Source organism: Mauremys mutica, chromosome 2, assembly GCF_020497125.1.
Source record: "Mauremys mutica isolate MM-2020 ecotype Southern chromosome 2, ASM2049712v1, whole genome shotgun sequence".
Lineage (NCBI taxonomy): Eukaryota > Metazoa > Chordata > Testudines > Geoemydidae > Mauremys > Mauremys mutica.
Window position 1 is genome coordinate 99,522,656 of NC_059073.1, and position 23,524 is coordinate 99,546,179.

Sequence of the window (23,524 nt, forward strand, 5' to 3'; positions counted from 1 at the left end):
TAAGGGGTTCAGACATTTCCCCGTACCCTCACTAGTCCTTGCATTTCACTACTCCCTTTTACTGTCCAGTTTAGCTTTCCTGCCCCTCCCCAAAACCTACTTTCATACTTCTCAAAGTGGTGCACAGGTCTCCCAAACAGGAGGCATACTGAATAGCACCCCTTACTGATTTGCCTTGGAATTAGACTTTCCATTTTAATTTTACCTTTGAACAAAACACTCAATTTAATATTGTTTTAAAACAGCTTCTATGATATGAATATCACTACACTCTACACAAACCCCATTACCAATAATATGGTCTCATTCTTCCACGGCCTTAGACATATAGTCTTTTTGTCAAATAGTCTCAATGACTTCAATAGGACCAATCACATCAATAGGTTTCGGAATTGGATCATAGATCCAATTATTTTTAGAAACTGTAAATATGGAAAGATGAGAGTGACTAGACTCTGATCAATCTGGACCAACATCTCTCATCAAATGGAGCAGTTTTTACCATTCCCAGAGGGTTACTTAAATATTTACAACCTCCCCAATATACTTTCTTTGATGTTACTTATCTGTATATGACCACCCTTGTATCATGAACTGTGTACCATATCCAAGTCTTGATTGTTGTACCACTGTTCATACCATAATAACAATATTATAAATCCATTAAAATATATGCTTATTCAGATGTTAGGTGCACCATGCCTGAAAAAGACCATTTTCATTTTAAACTTTTCTTTAAAAAATATCATTTCTGTTGTAACTGGAGTCAGTGCCTTCTGGGATGAATTTGGTCCACTATCCATTGAAATGTACCAAACACATTAAGAGCTATAAAAGATTAAATGGAAATGGGCATTCTCTAAAGAAAGATAAAGAATACAGCATATGTTTCCAAGCTGAAAGCTCAAACTTGAGAGATATTGATAGTCCTCATTTCTCATTGAATCTCATATGATTGGGCTATAAAAACTTAAATTTATTCATACAATAATCCCCTATCCATAGAATCCCCAGGCCATAGAAGAATTAAAAAAGTGAAATCTCCATGAATTCACTAGAACTATTTGGATGCTTATAAGTTAAGCATGTGTTTAAATAATTAAAGGACTATGGCCCAAAAGAATTGCAACTTAAGCCCCTATCTTGCAAACAGTTAAGCAAATACATAACTTCCTTCATCTGAATTGTCTCATTGACTCCTACGAAACTACTCACAAGAGTAAAATTACATAAGTGTGAAAGTATTTACAGGATTGAGTTCTTGATTTGCATTAGTTATTAACTCTATAAATCAAAACAGGAAGTGAGGAAAGACATATTTCATGGCACTGATATTACTCAAAAGGTCAAAGGTTTCATCACTCAGTAAATATTTTTATAAATGTCAGGCTGCTTGCTGCCCACAGATTTCAATCAGCTTTGTTCTTTCTGGTCACTTTTTGTCAAAAAGGCTAAATCAAGGATTATTTATTTATTTATTTATTTATTGTTCTTGATTAGCATTTCATTTACATTAAAAAAGCTTATCAGCTGTTGTGGTTGCATACTCCTGCAGGCACTCTTTGAAAGATAAAAATGGCCTTTTAAAAAATGCCAATTTCAAGGCCAAGGAGATACAAGTCAGGCTATACGAGAGGAGAACAGAAATGAAGATACAAATCCTCGGGGACACAATATTGTAAAGTGTTGAGCATATTTAACTCCCATAGAAATTATTGACCTCACAGGAAGTTCTCAGCAGCACCTTGTAGGATCTGGCATAAACAGAGCAGAGGCAGGAGGGTTGCTACTGAGTATTTTGCAGCTTCCGTTCAATTCAGTAGGAGTTAAGAGAACTGAGCATCTTGCAAGGATGGGGGTGTGAGCGAGGCATTCATCTGAAGGTAAACTGTGAACTGTACCCATTTGGGGATTGAGACAGCATAATAAACGTGCACACTGCACTTGCATACGCCTTATTTATAAACTTATACAAAGGCGAGGGTTCCAAAAGTGGACCATTTAGGAGGAAAGGAGGTTACTGGATCACAAAAGGACTTCCCTTAATAAACAAGTACAAATGAAGACTTTCCTAGTGGGGGATACAAGCTGCACTTCTGCTGTTCACTTTCGGTCCCTCCCGTAAATCTTTCCAACGCAGCCATGTGCATCCTCGGCCAGCCCTGGCCCCTTCTGTGGCTGCTCCGGCACCGTGCTCCGTGAGGGGCGATTTGGCTAGGCTGCGGCGGGTTCTCCTGCTGCTGGAGCTGCCGAGGGAGGAAGGAAACCCAAGGGCAGAGAGCAGCGGGCGGCAAGGGGCATGGCAGAAGGGGAACGGAGTGAGTGAGCCGAGCGCAGAGAGGGGGCCAGGCGGGCCAGGGAAGGGGTTTGACGGCCTCCTCCCCCGCAGGGCGGCGAGGGCAGGGCAGCCGGGCGGAGGCAGGGCTGGGATGAGGGGCTGGCAGGGCTGAGCGGGAGGCGCCGGCCGAGCCGTGCGTGTGGCCGAGCCCGCCGGTCCCGTCCCTGTGGCTGCTGGTGGCGGGTGCTGCGGGCTGGCTGCCCCCTTGCGCCCCTCCGAGGCCCGGGGGGAGGAGGAAGGAGGAGGCGGAGGAAGCGGCGGCGGCACCAGGAGCAGGGAGGCGGCGGCGAGGGAGCCTGGTGGAGTCGGAGCCGGGCCCGCAGCGACGGCGGCTCCTTCTCGGTGAGTCCCGCAGCGCGGCCCGGCCGGGGAGCAGCCGCGGCGGCGGTGGTGGGGGGTCGGCCCGGCCCGGCCCGGCCCCGGTGCCGCCCGCGAAGCTGGGCCGCGGTGCCGGCAGCGGCCTGGAGCGACGGGACGCGGCGGCCTTGGCTGGGTGAGCTCCCCTGGCAGCGGGCACCTCCGCCCCGGCCACTGCGGGCTGCGGCCCGGGTCCCGCTCTGCCTTTGTTCGCTCCGCTCCCCGCACCAGCCGCGGCGCCAGGCCTCGCGGAGAGACCGGGGCCGCGGCGCGGCCTGCGGGGGAGCGAGCAGCGCCCGGGGCAGGGCCGCAGAGATACCCCCGCCCCCAAATCCCAGAGCAGGAAGGGGGCTGGGTCTGTCCGTGACCCCCCAAAATCCCGGCCCACGAGGGGGGCTGGATCTGAGTTTGACCAAAACAAACAACCCAACCCCACAAAGGCCGGTGCAGGAAGGAGTCTCCCTCTGCCCAGCTCCCTCTCCAAATCCCAGTGCTGAGGGCAGCAGGATTTTTCCCGTGTGTAGCTCCCCCATACGAGGGAGCTGGCAGAGTCGCTCTCCGACCAAGTTCCCTGCAGGCCAGGTGCCCAGTGGTCGTGCTGTGGTCACCCCCTTTGGCCTCTGCCTCAGAGGCTCAGGAGAAGGTTAAAATCTAAATGTCACACTGTTATTATTGCATTATATAAATCTGATAAATCTTCTCTCACCCAGGAGTAATTAGAGAGCAGAAATAATATGCTGCTGTGTGAGAGAGGGAGAGGAGAGATTTTGAAACAACTCGACCCACCTATGCACCCCAGCCTTCTTGCCCCAAACTGTTTCCTCCTCCACCAGAAACAGACAAACTACAGCCTAGTCTTTGCCTATGGTTAGTCCATTACTTAAAAACAAAACAAAACAAAACACCAAAGTTGCCAGAAATCATCAAAGCTGCCAAAGTTGCTGGAGCTTTAAGCAGAGAAGCTCCTAGTTGAGCTCCTGTGATTCCATTATTTTTGGTTTCAAAATTAAATTGGGCTTCCATGATTCTGAGACGCAAACACTGGTGCAGAGCAGATCACACTCTGTCTGGGTGAGGGGGATGGGATCTGCAAACACTTCACTTCAATCTGGCAAAGTGTCACCACCTGACTTCCAGTTACCACTCTGCATCTTTTCTGCTAACCTGCCTCAATACCTCTTTTCTAGCTGTCAAATATATTTTCCCCAGTGTTGCCCCAAATCACGTACATATCCCCCAGTAAAAATATGCCGCCTACCATGCCTCCCTGCTTCTTAGGGAGTTATAGCCCAGAAGTAGTTGTACTGCACTATGTGTACAACTCTTCTGGAGAGTTGAAGTGTGGTACACCTCTACCCCGATATACCACGACCTGATATAACACGAATTCGGATATAACGCGCTATAAATTTGTTGAGCTTTGTTACTGAAACTGCAGCCCTTGGTGAGTAACTGCGCACTCTGGCGGATCAATGCAAGTTCGATATAACGCGGTTTCACCTATAACATGGTAAGATTTTTTGGCTCCCAAGGGCAGCGTTATATCGGGGTAGTGGTGTATTACTGTTGGTTCATGTTAATAAGCATGTCCTTAGATTGTATAGATCATGGGGAAGCTTCATAGTAGTCATGAAATAATTTATTTTGCTTGGCTAGAAGTCTTAAATTTTTCTGGAAGATTGTTGGAGAATAAGTACAAGTAGTCATTAATTTTTTAGTAGATCTTTTTTAGTAAAGCTATTACACAAGAAAATATGCATTTATATTTGATAAACTGAAAGCATATTATGAGTTAAAGCAAAAGATATCTGCTTTAGTTTTCATAATGCTTTTATAAAATGTTTAATTTCTCTTAAGCAATTCACTAATGAGGTTCTTTGTTTCCTATTACATATTTCATAATAAAATTGTGGAAGTGGGGTTACAGCTCTGTAGTCAAAACTGAATTGTTTTTCCTTAAAGCATGTATTCAGCCTCTTTAAGAAATGCAGATAAACCCTCCCCATACAATGATTTCAGTGAATTAAACTAAGATTTATTTTAGAGTTCAAATTAAGTGAACCCTTGAAGAAGTTTAGCACTTAGGGTATGTTTACACTTAAAATGTTACAGTGTCACTGCTGTAGTGCTTCAATGTAGACCAGTGATCTTCAACCTGGTGGCCCATAGGTTGCTTGCGGCCCAATCAGCACATAGCTGCAGCCCATGTGACATCCTCGGGGCTATACAGGTAGTATTGGATGTGACCCACATAACACATTGTGGGCCACATATGCAGCCCACAATGGTAAATAGGTTGAGAACCACTGGTGTAGATACTCACTATAGTGATGGGAAGAGTTCTCCTTTCATTGTAGTTAATCCACTTCCCTGAAAGGCAGTAGCTAGGTCAGTGGAAGAATTCTTCCGTCGACCTAGCTCTGTCTACACTGGGAGTTAGGACAGCATAGCTACGTTCCTCAGGGGATGTGGATTTTTCACACCCTTGAGAGTCATAGCTATGCTGATGTAAGTTCCAAGTGTAGATCAACCCTTAGCAGAATATACATTCTTCAGATTTTCCATATAGTTAATAATTTACATTTTGTGTAAAAGCTACATTTAAAAAATTAACTTGCAAATATACTAAGTTATTATTTTTAATTGTTATGATTATAGACAGTGCCAGACCAACAGCTGAGGTCACTCAACCAATCATCCTTCCTCTATAACTAATTTGCATGCTACAGTTGTGCTTGTGCAATGAGACAGTGGCATAAAAGAGATTGAACTCATGTTAAGAATTACCATAGATAGATTACTTGGTCCCAACTGTCACTGCTCCTTTAAATTTCTATGGTTATGCTAACTTTCAATCAATATTTGAAAGGCTTCTCATGGCACTGCTGTGTTGATTCCACTGGGGGCAGCACTGCTGGGGAAACTGAGGTAGAAGTGCAGAGACATTCCTGTTTATAGCCACTGCCATTCTCCTTCTCTCCCCACAGTGCTGCTTTTGGGTGTCTGGGTGGAAGGGGAGGTGTGCAGAGGAGGAGAGTGGTGGGATGGAAGTGAAAGATGGAGACTCACTCAATGCGTGTGTGCAGATGTCTATGTGTGCAGATGTGTTTTTCAGCTCCTCTGATGGTGCTGTCTTGCTGCATGATGGTCCTGAGGCAGCAGTGCCAGAGGGAGCAATTCAAGCACACCTCAAACCACATAGTGGGGGAGGGAATCTACAAATCAGTTTAATATAGTCCAGGGCTACAAACACTAAATTGCATTGATCATCATTGTATGGTTGTGGCATGATGACTACAGGGCAGAGTTGAGATTATTTTGTGGGTCTTAACTGTACATTTCCATACAACAACATGTTTGGGTTTCTTTTAAGTTTAACCTGAACTTTGAATTTCCTGGGTTTGTATTGTTTGTTTGAAATAATTGAGATATTCCTGTAATATTTCTTACCCTTAAATTACTGATAGGCAATCTCAACTGATTTCCATTTTAATGTAGGTTTGGTAGGTTGGTGTGTGTGTGAGTGAGTGAGAGAGAGATTATTTAGCAAACACCAGAAGGCATATTTGAGTTGTTACTCACCAAGGGCTGCAGTTTCAGTAACAAAGCTCAACAAATTTATAGTAGCATCAGGCAAGAAAGATCCCTGAAAGGAAACTTGTATTTATATTGGAATATTTATTAACCATGTTTAAATAATGCAGCTTTATGCCATTCAAAAACATATACATCCAATTTAACTGCAGGTGGAGACTAGGGTTTTGGGGTTATTCTGCTTATCACTGGTTTCATATTCTCTCTCACAGTAATTGGAACGTTTGAATTGAAACTCTTAACTAAGTAAATTGGACAAGTGATGGGATTTTTTAAAAAGGACATTAGAATTTTTAACAGCTTAATTTTGATAAAAACGTACAAAATCAGTATGATCTCATTTTCCCCTTAGTTTTGGATTTCTTAAAGGAAGCTTAAAATGTCACAGACAACCTAATTTATTCAGTTAACAAAATAAAGTTATCTCACTTCGTTTCCCTGGCATTTTGGTGTTTTTACAGTCACACTTTAAAGAAGTCTCTCTTCCCTGTTGCTGTGTGTGAAAGACCCACAAAAAGTGAAAACTGCCTATACACATAGTGTTGTCAAATATGGAAAGTAAAGAAAGGGGAGAAAATAGCAAAATATTTCTCTAATACCATGTCTTAACTTTTAACAAGGTAGAAAAAATGGGCAGATTTAAGTGTTTTTGATGCTATCTCTGTATGCTTCTGTATCTTACACCCTGATCCTGCTATTGGATCCACTCAGTCAAACCCTTATAAATCAGAGTGTGATTGAAATCAGTGGTGTCTTCCTGTGAGTATAGGGACCCACCTGCGCATATCCAAGCATGAGATTAGGGCCATAATTTTGAAAATGCATAGAACACATACTAAGTGCAGTATATTTTTAAGATTTCGCTTTCTGCAAAATTGGTGGATGTCAGATTCCATCTTTAAATTCTATTAGATCAGCTTGCTAATACCCTTGAAGTATAGGATTATATTTTACTAGATAGTCTCTAGTGGTTTGTCCAGTTGTAAGTGACTAGATTAATTCCACTATTTTATTTGAGTGATTATTTCACAGTTTAATAGAGTTTACAGCTAGAACCATCTTCCTGATATTTAAACTATGTATTCCTGGGTTTAATCTCAGTTATCTCTTTGCTTGCTTTTTCAGGTATCTGCTAAAATTTCATTCCTAACAACTTGTTTTCTGCTCCTGTTCTTGTAATCTTTACTTTATTCATAAATCAGTCCCGCCAGTCTTTTTCTTCCACCTTTTAGTTGCTTGTCTTCCTATACCCTCCAGTCTGTCAATATTTTTCTGGTTTTGAGGTGTATAGATGCACTCTACCTTGGGTGTGGATTCACCAATGCTGCAAAAAGAGGACAATCTGTGTAATAATATTAAAGTATTAATACTAAAGATGTATCATTAGACAGCACATTATGCACAGTCTGGTCTAGTAATTTAATTCTGAGAACTAGTCTTAAATACTGGAAAATAAAAAAGGGACGGATTATGCCTCTTGATCAGTTGCCTATTTGTCACTGTAGTGATACAGAGGACAGAACTGTGCTGCAAGGGACCCCAGGGAGAATTACTGCTGTGCAGACACAACCTATACTGGCATTCTTGCAAGCCCTGCAGTTAGGGGCCATAGCACACAGTGATATGGGCGATTCTGGGCTATGGGATTAGCCATCAAGAGATTACTGTGAATTAGAATAGTCCCTGGTATCACTAATGTATACCCAATGCCATTTAAAGCTACCTTTTCCCCATTACCTTTCCCTGATCTGCTGCACATTCTGTATTGTGCCTTCAGGAGACTCAGTACAGTATGTAATCCAAAATATTACTTTATTCTGGTAACATTAAATCCTTCTTTTTCTATGGCAAATGTTCTGAAGAATTTTTACAAAATTGCCTACAATCCAGTGAATTCCAGGAGCTGTATTTTTCACAATTCTGTTGTTATGGAATTGTTCATTACACTTAGATGGAAATACCTTGTTTCATGGAGGGGTGGAAATCCCTAGAGCAGTTAAGTGTTAGAAAGGCTGTGTGGTTATACACCATTCCGAAAGATTACAGGTGTATACAACTCCATGCAATTTAAACCCAGGATTCTAGCTTTTCCGGGTTGATTTAGGACTGTGTTAGCATTACTGGTGAACTCGTTTGACTACATCATATATTGCTATTCTGGCATTCGGGGTGAAGGTGAAGCAGAAGCAGGGTTTACAATCCTGAGCTATAAAAGAGAGTAGGGAGGGGAGACTTGCTTTTAAGTAACTTGATTCAATCAACGTCATTTTAAAATATTCCTCCACTGCTAGTTGCTGCTGATTTGCTATTTGCCTGTCATTACAGATGCTGAGGTAGACATGACACAGCAATATTGTTTGCTTTTGTACATTTAATCCTCCTACATACCATTATTTTTGCTAAAAAAAAAAAAGTGACTGTAAGCAATTCTCTAGTGCTGCTTCTGCTGTGAAGAGAGACCCAGTGACTGCTGCTGAACAGCCTGAGAGTGCTGTGCAGCAGCTGGTTCTGTCTTTGGGAATGAAGAGAATTCCTCTGCTCACACCAGGATAAGGGGGAGGAAAGAACTTCTGGAAATTTCTGGGGAGGGCATCACTCATTGCTAGCCATCGTGTTTTAGATTAGAGCAGGGGTCGGCAACCTTTCAGAAGTGGTGTGCCGAGTCTTTATTTATTCAGGATTTATGTGTCAGTAATACATTTTAACGTTTTTAGAAGGTCTCTTCCTATAAGTCTATAATATATAACTAAACTATTGTTGGATGTAAAGTAAATAAGGTTTTTAAAATGTTTAAGAAGCTTCATTTAAAATTAATTTAAAATGCAGACTGGTGGCCAGGACCCAGGCAGTGTCAGTGCCACTGAAAATCAGCTCATGTGCCGCCTTTGGCACGCGTGCCATAGGTTGCCTACTCCTGGATTAGAGCATTCTTCCTTCCAGTCATGCTGTCCTTTATTAGGTAATAGAATTACACTGGTGGTGGTGTGGTGGAAACCAACAAAATCAAACAGGCTAACAGTTGCAAACCTGGCTGCCTGCAGTTAGGCTCCTAAATTCAAGTTTAAGCACCTAAATAAAAGTCATCCCTGCTACAAAGCTGCTGAGCACCTGCAATTCTAGGTGACTTCAACAGGATTCATTAGTGCTCAGCACCTGTACAAATTCCTGTTGGTTCTTAACTATTCACCACCATTTTCTGACCCTTTACCCAAGCCAACTGGGTAAAAGATGTAAGGGCAAGAATGTAAGCCACATCTTATGTAAGGCCAGGTTTAGACTACAGAGTTTGGTTGGCATAGCTATGTCAGTCATCAGTGTGGAAAAAAAACATCCCCCAGCTGACATAGCTATGCTGGCTAAAACACCAGTGTAGACACAACTATGCCAGTAGAAGTGTACTTCTCTCAGCATAAATAATGTCATTTGGGGAGGTGTATTACTATACCTATAGAAAAACTCCTGTTGGCATAAGCTGCATCTACACCGGGGGCTCTGCTGGTATAGCTATATGGGCAAAGCATTTGTTATGTAAAGTCTAAAAAGTTGTTCCTAAGTGGCTTTCACATTTTTATTACAGAGTGAGCCTTGCAAATAAAATTAGATTTTTAGTTATTTGTTTTGTAAGGATTTTTGATCCATTTAAAAGATACAATATTTAACTTTCTCTGAAGTAATATAAAAACAATCCTGAAATGTCCAAGTATCACCCACTTTGAGATGCACAGTGAACCCATTTGTTGGCTGTAACACTCCCCTCTGAATATTGCTTCCGTAATAACTTTATACAGATTATGTATTTTGATTTAACTTCCTTCATTTCTGTAATCTGTTAAATGTAATGGTCAGACATTTTTAGAAAACTTCAGGTTTATTACAGTGTTTATGTTCTTGTCACAGTGATGGTTATTTATTGTGACCTGCAATAAAGTAATTTTGGATGAAATCCACTTTGTCTTTGACATTGCAGGTGTGAGTAATAGATGTTTCAGTATGTTTTCTACATGTTCTAACAAAAATATAAACATTGGAAAATGACAGTGTCACTGGAAACTAATAGTAATATTGCTATGAAAACCATGTATATATGTAATACTTTTTCCTGCCCCCTAACACAATACATAGTAAAAAGCTATATTTCCATTGTTTAAATCACATGATGCTGCAAGAAGCTCATCAGTCAGAGGGCTTGTATAGGGATTAGATGCTCACATTTTAGGGTGATTATTTTTTTGAGGGGGGAGGGCAGAGTGGCAGTGACAGCGCACAGGTATCTAGATTAACTGATTGATTTTATGGCTCAGAATGCAACCAAAGTTCCTACCTTTGTTACCACTAGCTGATGATCTGATTCTTTAAAATTATACATTGTTTGCTGTTCCGGCCCACAAAGCTGCTGCTAGTGATACTCCAAACAGACTTGATTTTGCAACTTGTACTTTTTCATTTTTCTCTGATTGATTTATTTTTAATTACTTTGAGTGATTTCCATGTTTAATGTTGTATGTGAATAATAGAAGTTTGTAGGAGTGTGTTGAGTAGGTTACTTTCCATGCTCTAAAGCACAGTCCTTGAGTAGGATCAAAACGCACCCTCTTTCTGGTTACTCAGACTGAAGATCCTTCTGGCAGGGCAGTCTAGCTCTGAAGCCTGCTTTCTTGTTTTATTCCCACTAACTGGAGAGCCTTCCCTCCAGGCTTGATATTGTTGGCAAGTGATCTGGAGTAGGGCTGTATCTCCAAGACACACATTAGCCAGTTCTTTCCTTGGCTGAGTGTGGTTTTTTTTCTGTCCTAGCAAGACTTTACAATCTCTTTCAATATTAGAAATCTGCCTTTTACATACTTTACAGTCGTTAAAAGTAATCTGTCAAATTAGGAGAGGTGACATGAATGGATGCAATGAACAAGGAAAATGTAACATTAGGTCAAGTGGATTTGACGTACAGCAAGAGTATGAATAGCTGTCAAGACAGACACTGGGGAATGAGGGTTTTTTTTAAATTGTACTCCAAAAATAATATGGGATTTGCCTATCCGAGAATACCTCTCTCCCCATGCCATACTGCCTTAGCTGTGGTCAGTGGGAGTAGCTGAGCTGGTGTCCCTTAGGTGTAAAAGCTCCTGGCAGGGCATGTTGGCTTTGGAACTCAGTACTCAGTTTCCCTTCTGTTCCAAAATAGCCTGAATCTGTTGACCTTTAGCAACAAGGAGTCTGGTGGCACCTTAAAGACTAACAGATTTCTTCAGGCATAAGGTTCAGGCATGGGTAAAACACCACTTCTTCAGATGCACCCTGGAAGGCCTCCCCCCTTGCTGGATTTTGTGGGAGAGCTTAAATCTCGAGATTGTGAGTAGTTGTAATTGTGCTAATCTAATAAAAGCCTTAAAACACTTTATTCTTTTCTTATTTCTGGGACGTTGTTGGCTGAGGGATGACGGCAGGAGTTTTCTTTATTTTATATTTGTATATTTTTAAACATAACGCAAAAACGGCCATATTGGGTCAGATCATCTAGCCCAGCATTCTTTCTCCTGACAGTGGCCAATGCCAGGTGCCCCAGAGGGAATGAACAGAACAGGTAATCATCAAGTGATCCATTCCCAGCTTCTGGCAAACAGAGGCTAGGGACACCATACCTGTCCATCTTGGCTAATAACCATTGATGGACCTATTCTCCATGTATTTATCTAGTTATTTTTTGAACCCTGTTATAGCCTTGGCCTTCACAACATCCTCTGGCAAGGAGTTTCACAGGTTGACAGTGTGTTGTCAAGTATCAGAGGGGTAGCCGTGTTAGTCTGGATCTGTAAAAGCAACAAAGAATCCTGTGGCACCTTATAGACTAACAGACGTTTTGCAGCATGAGCTTTCGTGGGTGAATACCCACTTCTTCAGATGCAAGATGACTTGCATCTGAAGAAGTGGGTATTCACCCACGAAAGCTCATGCTGCAAAACGTCTGTTAGTCTATAAGGTGCCACAGGATAGTGTGTTGTCAATACTTCCTTTTGTTTTAAACCTGCTGCCTATTAATTTCATTTGGTGGCCCCTAGTTCTTGTGTTATGAGAAGGAGTAAATAACAACACTTCCTTATTTACTTTCTCCATACCAGTCATGATTTTATAGCCCTCTATCATATTCCCCCTTATTCGTCTCTTTTCCAAGCTGAAAAGTCCCAGTCTTATTAATCTCTCCTCATACGGCAGCCGTTCTGTACCCCAATCATTTTTGTTTCCCTTTTCTGAATCTTTTCCAATTCCAATCTATCTTTCTTGAGATGAGGCGATCACATCTGCACAAAGTATTGAAGATTTGGGCATACCAGGGATTTATATAGAGGCAATATGATAATTTCTGTCTTCTTATCTATCCCTTTTTTAATGATTCCCAACATTCTGTTTGCTTTTTTGACTGCGGCTGCATATTGAGTGGATGTTTTCAGAGAACTATCCACAATGACTCCAAGATCTCTTTCTCGAGTGGCAACAGCTAATTTAGACCCCATTTTATATGTATAATTGGTATTATGTTTTCCAATATGCGTTACTTTGAATTTATCAACTTAGAATTTCATCCTCCATTTCGTTGCCCATTCACCTAGTTTTGTGAGATCCCTTTGTAACTCTAGCCATTCTGTTTTGGACTTAACTATCTTGAGTAATTTTGTATCATCCTCAGACTTGGCCGCCTCACTATTTACCCCTTTTTCCAGATCATTTATGATTACATTGAACAGCTCTGATCCCAGTACAGATTCCTGGGGGACACTGCTGTTTACCTGTCTCCATTCTGAAAACTGACCTACCCTTTGTTTCCTGTCTTTTAACCAGTTACTTATTGAGTTGGGGACTTCCTAGTGTATTTAAAGAATCTCTTCTTCTTGCCTTTTATGTCCTTTGGTAGGTTAATTTTGTGCCTTTTCCTTTCTAATTTTGTCCCTACATGCTTGCACTATTCTTTTGTACTCCTTCTTAGCAATTCATCCATGTTTCCACTTTTGCAGATCCCTTTTTGATTTTCAAGTCATTAAAGAGCTCCAGATGGAGCCTTATTGGCCTCTTATTATGCTTCCTATCTTTCCTTTGTGTAAGCGGGGGAATGGTCCTGCTATTGTGGGGAACTTTCTTGGCTAATACACTACCCCAGTGAAGTGGGCTAGTGAAAGGATCTGAGTCCTTGCTCCCACTTCCTTTGCCCAGGGGCCTGCCTGACCTTGAAGGCTCCCCTTCCACTCTCCTGTGTGGCAGAGTCCTCGTAACGCCAACAAGGCTGGGCCCAGGATTCCTGAGGGGCTTGACCCGCAACCGTGTTGTGGTCACTTAGGGCAGGGGGTAGGGTGTCACCACTCTGGGGTGCTCTCTCTGCACTGGATGCTTCCCTGACCCACTGATCATTACATACAGTTCAAACAATACAATTTATTAAACAGCAATCAGTTTTAAAAAAATAAGGAAAAAATGGGAAGGATTAAAGGAAAACACATAACCCTGCTCAGTGGCACGAGGACATCACAAACAGCAGCCTCTGGAATGTAAGGGAAGCTCAGTCTGTTCCTCATGAATCCCAGGCCTCTTTCTCAGGCCCTGGCAGTGCTGCAGGGATGCTGCAGGTTGGACACTTGCTCTGGCCATGGCCACACGCTCTCAGGTTCTAGGTGTCAGGACCCTTCTTCCCAGTGTTGCCCCCACTCCGTCCGGGTTACGATCCCCCTCCAAGTCTGGCCTGCAAGGCATCTTGGCTGGGGGCGTCTCCCTGCACTGGGCCCATGACCCCTCGCTCTCCACAGCTGCTCACCGCACTCGGCTCTGAACTGCTCCAGCTCCACTCCGCCTCAGCTCCACCACTCTATCTCAGCATGACTGCTGCTATGCCTCCAGCTCCCTGGGCTGGTTCTCTGGCCCCTCTGGCTCTGGTTGCTGCAGCTCTCCTCCCAGCACAGATCTGCTCTGTGGGCTGCTTTTGTGACTATGCTCCTAGCGCTGACCTGCTTCCTGGGATGCTTTTCTGGCCCCGGCACAGCTCTACTCTCCCACTCAGCTTGGGACCCTGCTTTCTCCTTAGCTTGGCCCCACTCTGTCTGACCCAGGCAATTCCAGCTCACACGGAGGACTCCTGACTCCCTGATTAGCCTGCCCACCCTGTCAATCAGGCTGACCTGGAGCATTGGCCTCTCCCCATTGTTCCTCGGGACTGTCAGTCTCAGGGTCCTGATTTCCCATCGACCCTTCCCCTTTCTTTTGGTACTGGGAGATAGCCCACCAAAACACCCCCACTGAGTTTTAGTAAGGGGACAACAATCCCCTTACATTTGCATAGGGGTAGTTTGCACTTGTGCTTTTAATATTGTCTCCTTAAGAAACTGCCAGCTCTTCTGTACTTCTGTTTCCCTTAGATTTTCTTCCAATGGGACCTCACCAATCGGTTCTCTGAATTTATTAGTCTGCTTTTCTTGAAGTCCATTGTCATTATTCTGCTGCTCTCCTTCCTTTCTTTAGAATAATGAAATTTATCATGTCATGATCACTTTCACTCAAATTGCCTTCATATTAGCAACCAATTACACCCTGTTGGTCACAATCACGTCACAAATGGCTGTCTCCCTTGCTACTTTCTTCACTTTCTGAAACAAAGAGTTGTCCTCAATATAGTCTAAAAACTTACTGGAAATTTTATGTTTTGCTGTATTACTTTTCCAGCAGTTGTCCTCAGTAGTTTTAAGTCCCCTTTTACTGTCCGGTCTTGTGTTATGACTGTTACTGTTATTTGTTCTAGAAATGCCACATCCAACCCCTCTTCCTGATTTGGTGGTCTATAGTAGACTCCTGCCATGATGTCATTCCTGTTTTTTTTCCCCCCTTTAATCTACCCAGAGACTTTCAACTGGTCTGTCTCTTACCTCCCTGTGAACCTCAAAGCAAGTGTGTTTGTGGTGTAAAATGCTACAGCTCCTCCCTTTTCCCCCTTACCTGTCCTTCCTGAACAAGGTATACTCCTTTATGCCAATATTTCAGTCATGAGATTTGTCCCACCAAGTCTTTAATTTTTGAAGGTGGTGGTGCGCTTTTTTAAGCATGATGGGAAATGGAAAAAAATCTGAGACAGTTTTTGCTTCAAGCTGTCAGAAGCCATTGGCTTCTGCAGCAGAGCTTGTAGACTCCTTGCTCTGCAACTATTTGACTTGCAAAGTTGTAAGCTCATTACTCTGAAGCTAATTATCTTTTTAGATTTGTGCAAATCTTATACTGCGAATTTCTTCAGCCAGTTAATGCTTAATATCCAATCCTCCAAATAAGGACTACAGAACTATGTAATCATGTAAACAGCACTAGGACTATACATTTATATATAGTTACTCATATCTAAGGTTCCAATCCTGCAAAGATTTATGCATATGCCTAACTTTATACCCCGTTAGCAGTCCCATGGACCTATTCAGTATAAAGTTAAGTACATGCAGAAATGTTTACAGGATCAAGGCCTTGGGGCCGAAATCCTGCTTCCATTGAGTTCAATGCAGGTAGAATTGCTAGGGCCGTTAACTAGTTGTGTATATTTATGTAGTACATCTGTCCAAGTGCACGCTTTAGGCTTAAAAAGACTGGTAATTAGAGAAAATACTTCTCTGTGATAATTGTATCTACTGTTATGAGCAACATGAAATAATTCTATAATTTTAAGAGATTAGGGAGAAGAATATTCTCTTTTCAGTTTTGTTTACTGTATACAGTAACTCCTTGTTTAACCTTGTAGTTATGCTCATGAAAAATTCTACTTTAAGCGAAATGATGTTTAGCAAATCCAGTTTCCCCACAAGAATTAATGTAAATAAGGGGAGTTAGGTTCCAGGGAAATTTTTTTCGCCAGACAAAAGACTATATACTATATATATACTATATACGCCAGTGGAGGGCAAACATTTTGGCCCGAGGGCTACATCAGAGTTGCAAAACTGTATGGAGGGGCGGGTGGGGAAGGCTGTGCCTCCCCAAACAGCCTGTCCCCCTTCCACTTCCTGTCCCCTGACTGCCCTCTCAAAACCCCTGACTCATCCAACCCGCCCCCCCTCGCTCCTTGTCCCCTGACTGCCCCCTCCTGGGACCCCCCAACCCTAACCGCTGTCCCGGGACTCCACCCCCCCACTCCTTCTCCCCTGACTGCCCCAACCTCTATCCATACCCCTGACAGGCTCCCCAGGACTCCCACGCTTATCCAATCCCCCTCCTCGCCCCCAGTTCCCTGACCACCCCCAGAACCTCTGCCCCATCCAGCCCCCTCGCTCCCTGTCCCCTGACTGCCCCCTGGGGCTCCCTGCCCCTTATCCAACCCCCCGGCCCAGCCCCCTTACCATGCCGTTCAGAGCAACATGTCTGGCAGCCACGCCACTCAGCCAGAGCCAGACACGCTGCCATGCTGCCCTGCAGGAGCATGCAGCCCCGCTATCCAGAGCGCTGCTCGCGGTAGTGTGGCTGCAGGGGAGGGGGGACAGTAGGGGATGAGCCGGGGGGGGTTAGCTTCCCTGGCCAGGAGCTCAAGGGCCACCCTCTGATATACATGCTATGTACACACAGTATAAATTTTAAACAATTTAATACCTACCCAGCAATGATGATTGTGAAGCTTGGTTGAGGTTGTGGAGTCAGAGGGTGGAAGAGGGTGAGATATTTCCCAGGGAATGCCTTACTGTTAAATCAGTGGTTCTCAAAGCCAGTCCGTCACTTGTTCAGAGAGAGCCCCTGGCGGGCCGGGACAGTTTGTTTACCTGCTGCGTCCGCAAGTTCAGCCGATCGCAGCTCCCACTGGCCGCGGTTCACCGTGTTGCCGGCCCAAAAAGGCCTGAGGCAGCAAACAGTGGTTCGTTGCCCGGTGTGCGTCGCACTAATTATCACACCAGGGTGGAGAATGCAGAAAAAGTTTATTTGAGCTCAAGTAAGGTGCCAGGGAGATATTACAATCTCAGATCCTGCACACAGATGCAAGCTGTGTGTGTCTTCTTATACATGATTTCAACAAGGCATCCTCATTACCCCCCACTAGTCTCCTCCCCACTCCTATACAGTGTATAGTTAACAATTAAATCATCTTTGACAGCAGACAATTCATCTCGTAACTTTTCAAGGCTGTTACCTTGGTTTACTTCTGAATTTATTACCCTGTCTCCCCTCCCCTCTTTCTAAACTAAACAGGAGATAGTAAAAAGAGGCCCTATCTTCTGGTGTCTTACACTGATAAGAAGCTGTTACACATTCCATTCTCAATATTAGCCTGGGAGTTCAATTAGAGTTTAATATGGAAGCACTTTGGACAAGCATAAAATAACTTTGGTTCAATTCAGGCCTAGTACAGAAAGACTTCATTAATACTGTGGTTTTCTACCTTCCTGAATTATCTAGGGATATGCCTAATGACTCCAACAATCCCCCCCTTTGAGAATACTCAACAAACATTTGGCTGAGTTTTCTCATACTTTGAAGACAAAAAACAATTAAACTCTAGGGAGCTGGGGTATTCAGTCCCACATTCATCCTCCCTATGGACCCGGTAGGATTCGGTATGTGGAAGCCCACACCCACCCTAACCGGTCCTCATGCCTGGAAGGAGCATTGTGAATGTGCATACTTCCATCCAGAAAGTGTCCAAGTATGTCATCCCCCTGACCACAGATCAGATGGTTCCTGATAGTCTGTAAGGGCAGTGGGCCAAGTCTGGTGCTCAAGATCCATCTAAATATACCAGATCCCACTGCAATACCTTCCCAGTCTCAGTAATTCTCAATACCATCTCTGTCAGCAACTTCTGGGTCATAGAACTGAGGGTGGAAATGACATGTAACCCACCAACTCCAGCCTGTATTTGGGATAGCTGAGCTCTAAAAATAAGGCTAGTGGCCCCTTCTAGTTAGCCCAATTTCTTATCATGTTCCCAGCTTGTAAGAATATTTCAAATGGCTGCTGTATTATTGGCCTGAGTCCACAGAGATCTGATCAATTCCCTCTTCTTGCAGAGGAAACAACCCAGGCTTTCTGTTGTGCTAATCTAATGGCAGCCCCTTGTGAGCAATACATGCTGAAGGATTTATCCAAACCACAGGGCGCAGCCTGTAGAATAAACCCCAAAATCTAATCAATACCACAGTCTCAAACAGGGGTCCCACAAATTTCTTCCTGCCAGTGTATAATTCTTGGTTTCTACACCAGGGTCAGTCCTTAATGTCCTTTTTGGTCAGGAAATCCTGGATTCTGACACTGCACAACGCTGTTGGTGGTCAGCAGGGCTTAATAAGGGTCTTTCCAGCATAGAGCAAAAGCAGTCTTTCGTTGGTGGAGCTTTACATTAATCCAGTTTCCTGGTTCCAAGGGTGGCAGGACTCCTAGGGTCTTTGTGTAGTGCATCTTTACCTGTGAAAAAAGAAACCTAACACATTTCATTAGTGCCTGTCAGCGATTTGCAGACTTTACAGCTGTGTGGGCACATTTAAGCCTCCCTTGTCTTGGTTGTTAGCTAAGTCTTAGCTGAGAGCAGTGTCCTGAAATGGGGCTAATGCCCTATCTTTAAACTCAGCATGTTAGCTATTTTTCCTCAGTTAACTCGTCCTTCTTCCTTTGTCCTGTTTGGCTTCTTTTAACCTACAAAGGAAACTTAGCCTTCACTTATACATCTTTTTCTAACAATGAACACATATACATTGCCTTTATACAGTACATTAGTCTTATTATTTAAAGTTTGTCACATCTATCCTTTCACTAAAATAACTTTTTCCAGAGCTTTGGGACAACAAGTTAGGACAAGCACACCCACTTTGATGAGTTTATTTCATAGAGCCTCTAGTCCAATAGTTTCCCACCATCCCCAGCCCTCTGGCTAGAAATCTGAGATAGCCAGAAGGATCCCATGTACAATATGGGGAGTGGGTTAACTTTCCATGTCCTTGCTTCCAAAAACTATTGGTATGCAAGTTTTATTAACAATTTTCAATTAAAAGATTTGGCCAATAAAATTTCTCTTTCTCTTACTTAAGGAGATGTATTAGACTTTAGTATATCACATTTTTCCCAATTTATCCAAGCACTTTGTATTCCAAGTTGAACAAAACAAGTATCTGTATTCCAATCCAGACCATCCCATAAACAAAACAATTTTGGCCACCAGACAGACACCACAAGACAGAACATAAAACAAAACATAATTTTTACTGTGCCATCAAAGGCATGGTATGTTGAATGCTGTTCAGCTAGCATCAGTTTTCTCTGATTATCTGAAAGGCAAAAACAGAAGTCTACCCTTTCTGGGCAATCAATCATCACTGAAAATATACAAATACCTTAGTTGATTTCAGGCAAAACAGGGGAATTACCCCATATTTTCATATATATGTTTCATAGGCAGCTTTGGTCTCAGTGACTTCTACTTTATCAGTTAGATAACTTGCATCAATACAGATGCTTCCTGACTTGCTTTGTACTTTTAACTCCTGCTTTTAAACACTGAAAGAAAACATCATCACTTATAGTGCCTTTAGAACCTAATAAGATTTCAATTACATAGCACTATATAAACATTTTTTAGATAATTCAACTAAATGGGTCATAACCAAATGATTGCAATCTAATAATTTCTTTGCCTGAATTTATTTACAAACATTTCAAAGACACCAAGAATTTTTCTCTTTAGCGTTTTTACAAAGTTCAACTGCTGTTCCCTCCAGCAACTACGGAGTTAACTTTTCACACTGCCTTAAATCACTCACTTATTTTCTCCAACAACCACTTTTCTCAACTTAAATCACTATGACAAGTATCCTCCTGGGTATTTGAAATCCCCATGTTTATACCTATTTACTCCTTTCTTCCACTAGACCGTCAAAAGTTTCCAACTTGTTTTCCAATCTCTCCGTCTGTTGCCTGCCTGCCTGGGCCCGATCCTTCTTTTCTAGCTGAACCGTTCTTTCCCTAGACACCAATTTGCTCCACTGCCAGTTTTAACTAAGGGGGGGTTGGCTTCTCAACTAGCCCCCACCCTTCTGGTCTTTTTCCCTAAAACATTTTAACTCACAAGACTACCTAAGTCTTCCCTTGTGAGGCTTGCCACCTGGGCAAAACACATGGCCCACTGGTGTTTAATTATTTAATCTCCCCTTGTAGCAAACACACTACTATTACGGTGTATGCTGAGCACAAATAGTTAAATTTTGGCAAGTCCCTGAAGGACTGGTACTTGCTTAACCAGGGCTTCCTTTTCTAACTGGAAATCCTGTCTCAAAGCCTGCAACTTGCCCTGGGTGCAGGTTTGAGTTGCTGTCTGGGTCATGATCTATGCTCTTAATTGCTCAATTCTAGTTATCAAGTACATATTTGTTCTTTTTCTCCAACTACTCTATTGCCCAGTCCTGCTGCAACTGGGGGTAGAACCCCTTTCTAGTTCTCAGACTTACTGTAGCTGAGAGTAGGTTCACCTTTAATCATGCAATCCTCAGCATATAACACCAACAGTTCCAAACAAAAGAAACACAACATAACAAAGGTAAAACAAATAGATGGTGTAAATTCTATAGGGCTCCCCCATTCTCAATTACTCACCAAACTGTGACAAATCTGTTACCAATTTATCTACTGCAGGACGTTGGGGGAAGGATAAAACACACCATATAACCAAACCCCAAAGCTTCCCCAAGCCTTAAGCCACTTTAATACTCACACATATCCAGACTGGCCACGTCTGTATATAACATTCAGAGAAGGGGAATAGGTGGACGGGAGATTATTCTGTATACAGCTTATCCAGTATTTCCAACATGCTTCCACTCTTGGGAGAGCTGTTCTTTTACACCCTGGAATCTCCTGCAGTGTCTCTTTCAGAGATTCCAGTTCAGGTCACCAAGCCATACCAGCTCTGGGATTGCAAAGACTGTTAAATCTCACTGAACAGTTAAGCTTTGCAAATGCAATCTCAGTTCTGTAACTTAGATTACCTTTAATTTACCTCTGTCTATATTTTCCCACAGCCAGCTGGGGCTAAAAGCAATTTTTCTTTGTACTTAACATAGTCTGACCTAATACACAGAGCAGCTCTCTCTTTATCGCTGGGCTTAGCAGAGTTTCAAATTAACCCATTCCTAGACGAATTGCTCACACTGTGTCAGAGGCTTTTTCTTTGGTAATTAAAAGCTCCTCTGAGATATATGATCTTATCTAGATTGAAGGTACCTTCTAATGGACATTGTTTAGATGGATTTTTACGCGTGTAAAGATTCCAATTCTCTAAATACCTGCAGGTTTCAGGACCATAATGTACGTACATGTACTATGCTGGGGTACCCTTAGGGGGTGAGGTAGAACGTTTAGACTGTCCCTTCCCCCCTTTTCCACTTACACACACAAAGAGGGGGGCCCTGTCCGCGCTAGCGGCTCATAAACTAAGAATCTCTCCCTACAGGACACTCACACAGGAGAGATTAACGAGGATGACTGACTCTTCTACATCTCCTTTCAGCAAAGAGCGTCGGCTAGTCTCTGGGAGACACAGCGCCGTATACTCTAATTGCATTCAATGAGATGATCAGACTGTCAGTAGCCCACACGGAAAGGAAGGGGGGGGAGGGAAGATAGGTTCACACATTCCTAGACCCAGGCAGCTTCCTCGCCGGACGATGCCAGGCTGAGTCAGCCCACCGTGGGTCGGATCTCCTAAAGATCCACTAGTTACTGGGCTTGCGTTAGACTACTCCTGATCATTAGCATTTGCTTCACAGGTTAATCTGGGCGTCTTCCAGCAACAGACACTCACACTGGTATACACACACACACACACACCAAGACCATTATTCCTACGGACAATCCTCCTCCCAGTGCAGCTCTGGGGCATATGGTGGGGGATTTTTACAAGAGCTCTTTATACAAACAGTTTCAAAAGCTACCCATTTGCTAACAAAACAAAAGTAATTGAAGGATCATGTTGTAATTAAGTGATCCTTCTGGTGGCCACCTTTCCTGGCTCTCTAGTTGATATTGAGGCCAGTCAACTGTACAGAACCTTTTTAGTTTACCCTTAATCATTGGATCCAAACCAAACACTTTCCAATTTGCTAGAATGCATTCTGGGGGCATACACCATGCCCTGCCTGTACTCCATCCCTGCCCCATACCTATGGGAAGACACTGGGCGTCCCCAGGTCTTAACAGGCAAACAAAAGGTTAACAGCACTGAACTGTTCCTACCTTTTCCACAGGACCGGTTCCTCACCGTCGCCTGCAGCTGCTTCTCCACTATCTGAGTGCGTTGCACCGTTGTGCCTTCCAAGGTCGGTCTGACACGTCCCTGCCGAGGCCCCGGTAAAAGCACCGGTGCGCGCTGGCATCGGCTGTGACTGTCGTCCACCGGCCATTGGAGGAGTCCGGGCAAGGCATAATTTTGCCTCGAGCCCACCCAGGGACGCCAAGACTGTTGCCGGCCCAAAAAGGCCTGAGGCAGCAAACAGTGGTTCGTTGCCCGGTGTGCGTCGCACTAATTATCACACCAGGGTGGAGAATGCAGAAAAAGTTTATTTGAGCTCAAGTAAGGTGCCAGGGAGATATTACAATCTCAGATCCTGCACACAGATGCAAGCTGTGTGTGTCTTCTTATACATGATTTCAACAAGGCATCCTCATTACCCCCCACTAGTCTCCTCCCCACTCCTATACAGTGTATAGTTAACAATTAAATCATCTTTGACAGCAGACAATTCATCTCGTAACTTTTCAAGGCTGTTACCTTGGTTTACTTCTGAATTTATTACCCTGTCTCCCCTCCCCTCTTTCTAAACTAAACAGGAGATAGTAAAAAGAGGCCCTATCTTCTGGTGTCTTACACTGATAAGAAGCTGTTACACATTCCATTCTCAATATTAGCCTGGGAGTTCAATTAGAGTTTAATATGGAAGCACTTTGGACAAGCATAAAATAACTTTGGTTCAATTCAGGCCTAGTACAGAAAGACTTCATTAATACTGTGGTTTTCTACCTTCCTGAATTATCTAGGGATATGCCTAATGACTCCAACAACCGCTCCAGGCCAATGGGGGCTGCAGGAAGCGGCGCAGGCCGAGGGATGTGCTGGCCTTTGAGAACCACTGTGTTAAATGATGAACTAGCACTTGGCTGAGCCCTCAAGGGTTAACACGTTGTTAATGTAGCCTCACACTCTACAAGGCAGCACAAATGTAGGGAGAAAGACACAGACACACACCGTGTGTGTGTGTG

The 23,524-nt window shown here is 43.3% G+C and overlaps 1 protein-coding gene across 6 annotated transcripts in view; it reads left to right on the forward strand.

Annotated features, from left to right (window-relative positions):
• Window positions 1-1,625: 1,625 nt before the first annotated feature.
• SOCS6 (suppressor of cytokine signaling 6) overlaps window positions 1,626-23,524 on the forward strand; it is a 48,277-nt gene continuing 26,378 nt past the window's right edge. The window contains exon 1 of one of the 6 annotated variants that reach the window (XM_045007358.1): window positions 1,626-1,883. The gene's annotated coding sequence lies outside the window, so the exon portion shown is untranslated. Of the gene's footprint in view, window positions 1,884-2,225; window positions 2,319-2,589; window positions 2,681-2,804; window positions 2,832-3,395; window positions 3,563-23,524 lie in introns of those variants that run through there. The other 5 variants (XM_045007361.1, XM_045007359.1, XM_045007363.1 and 2 more) reach the window with 5 other exon arrangements.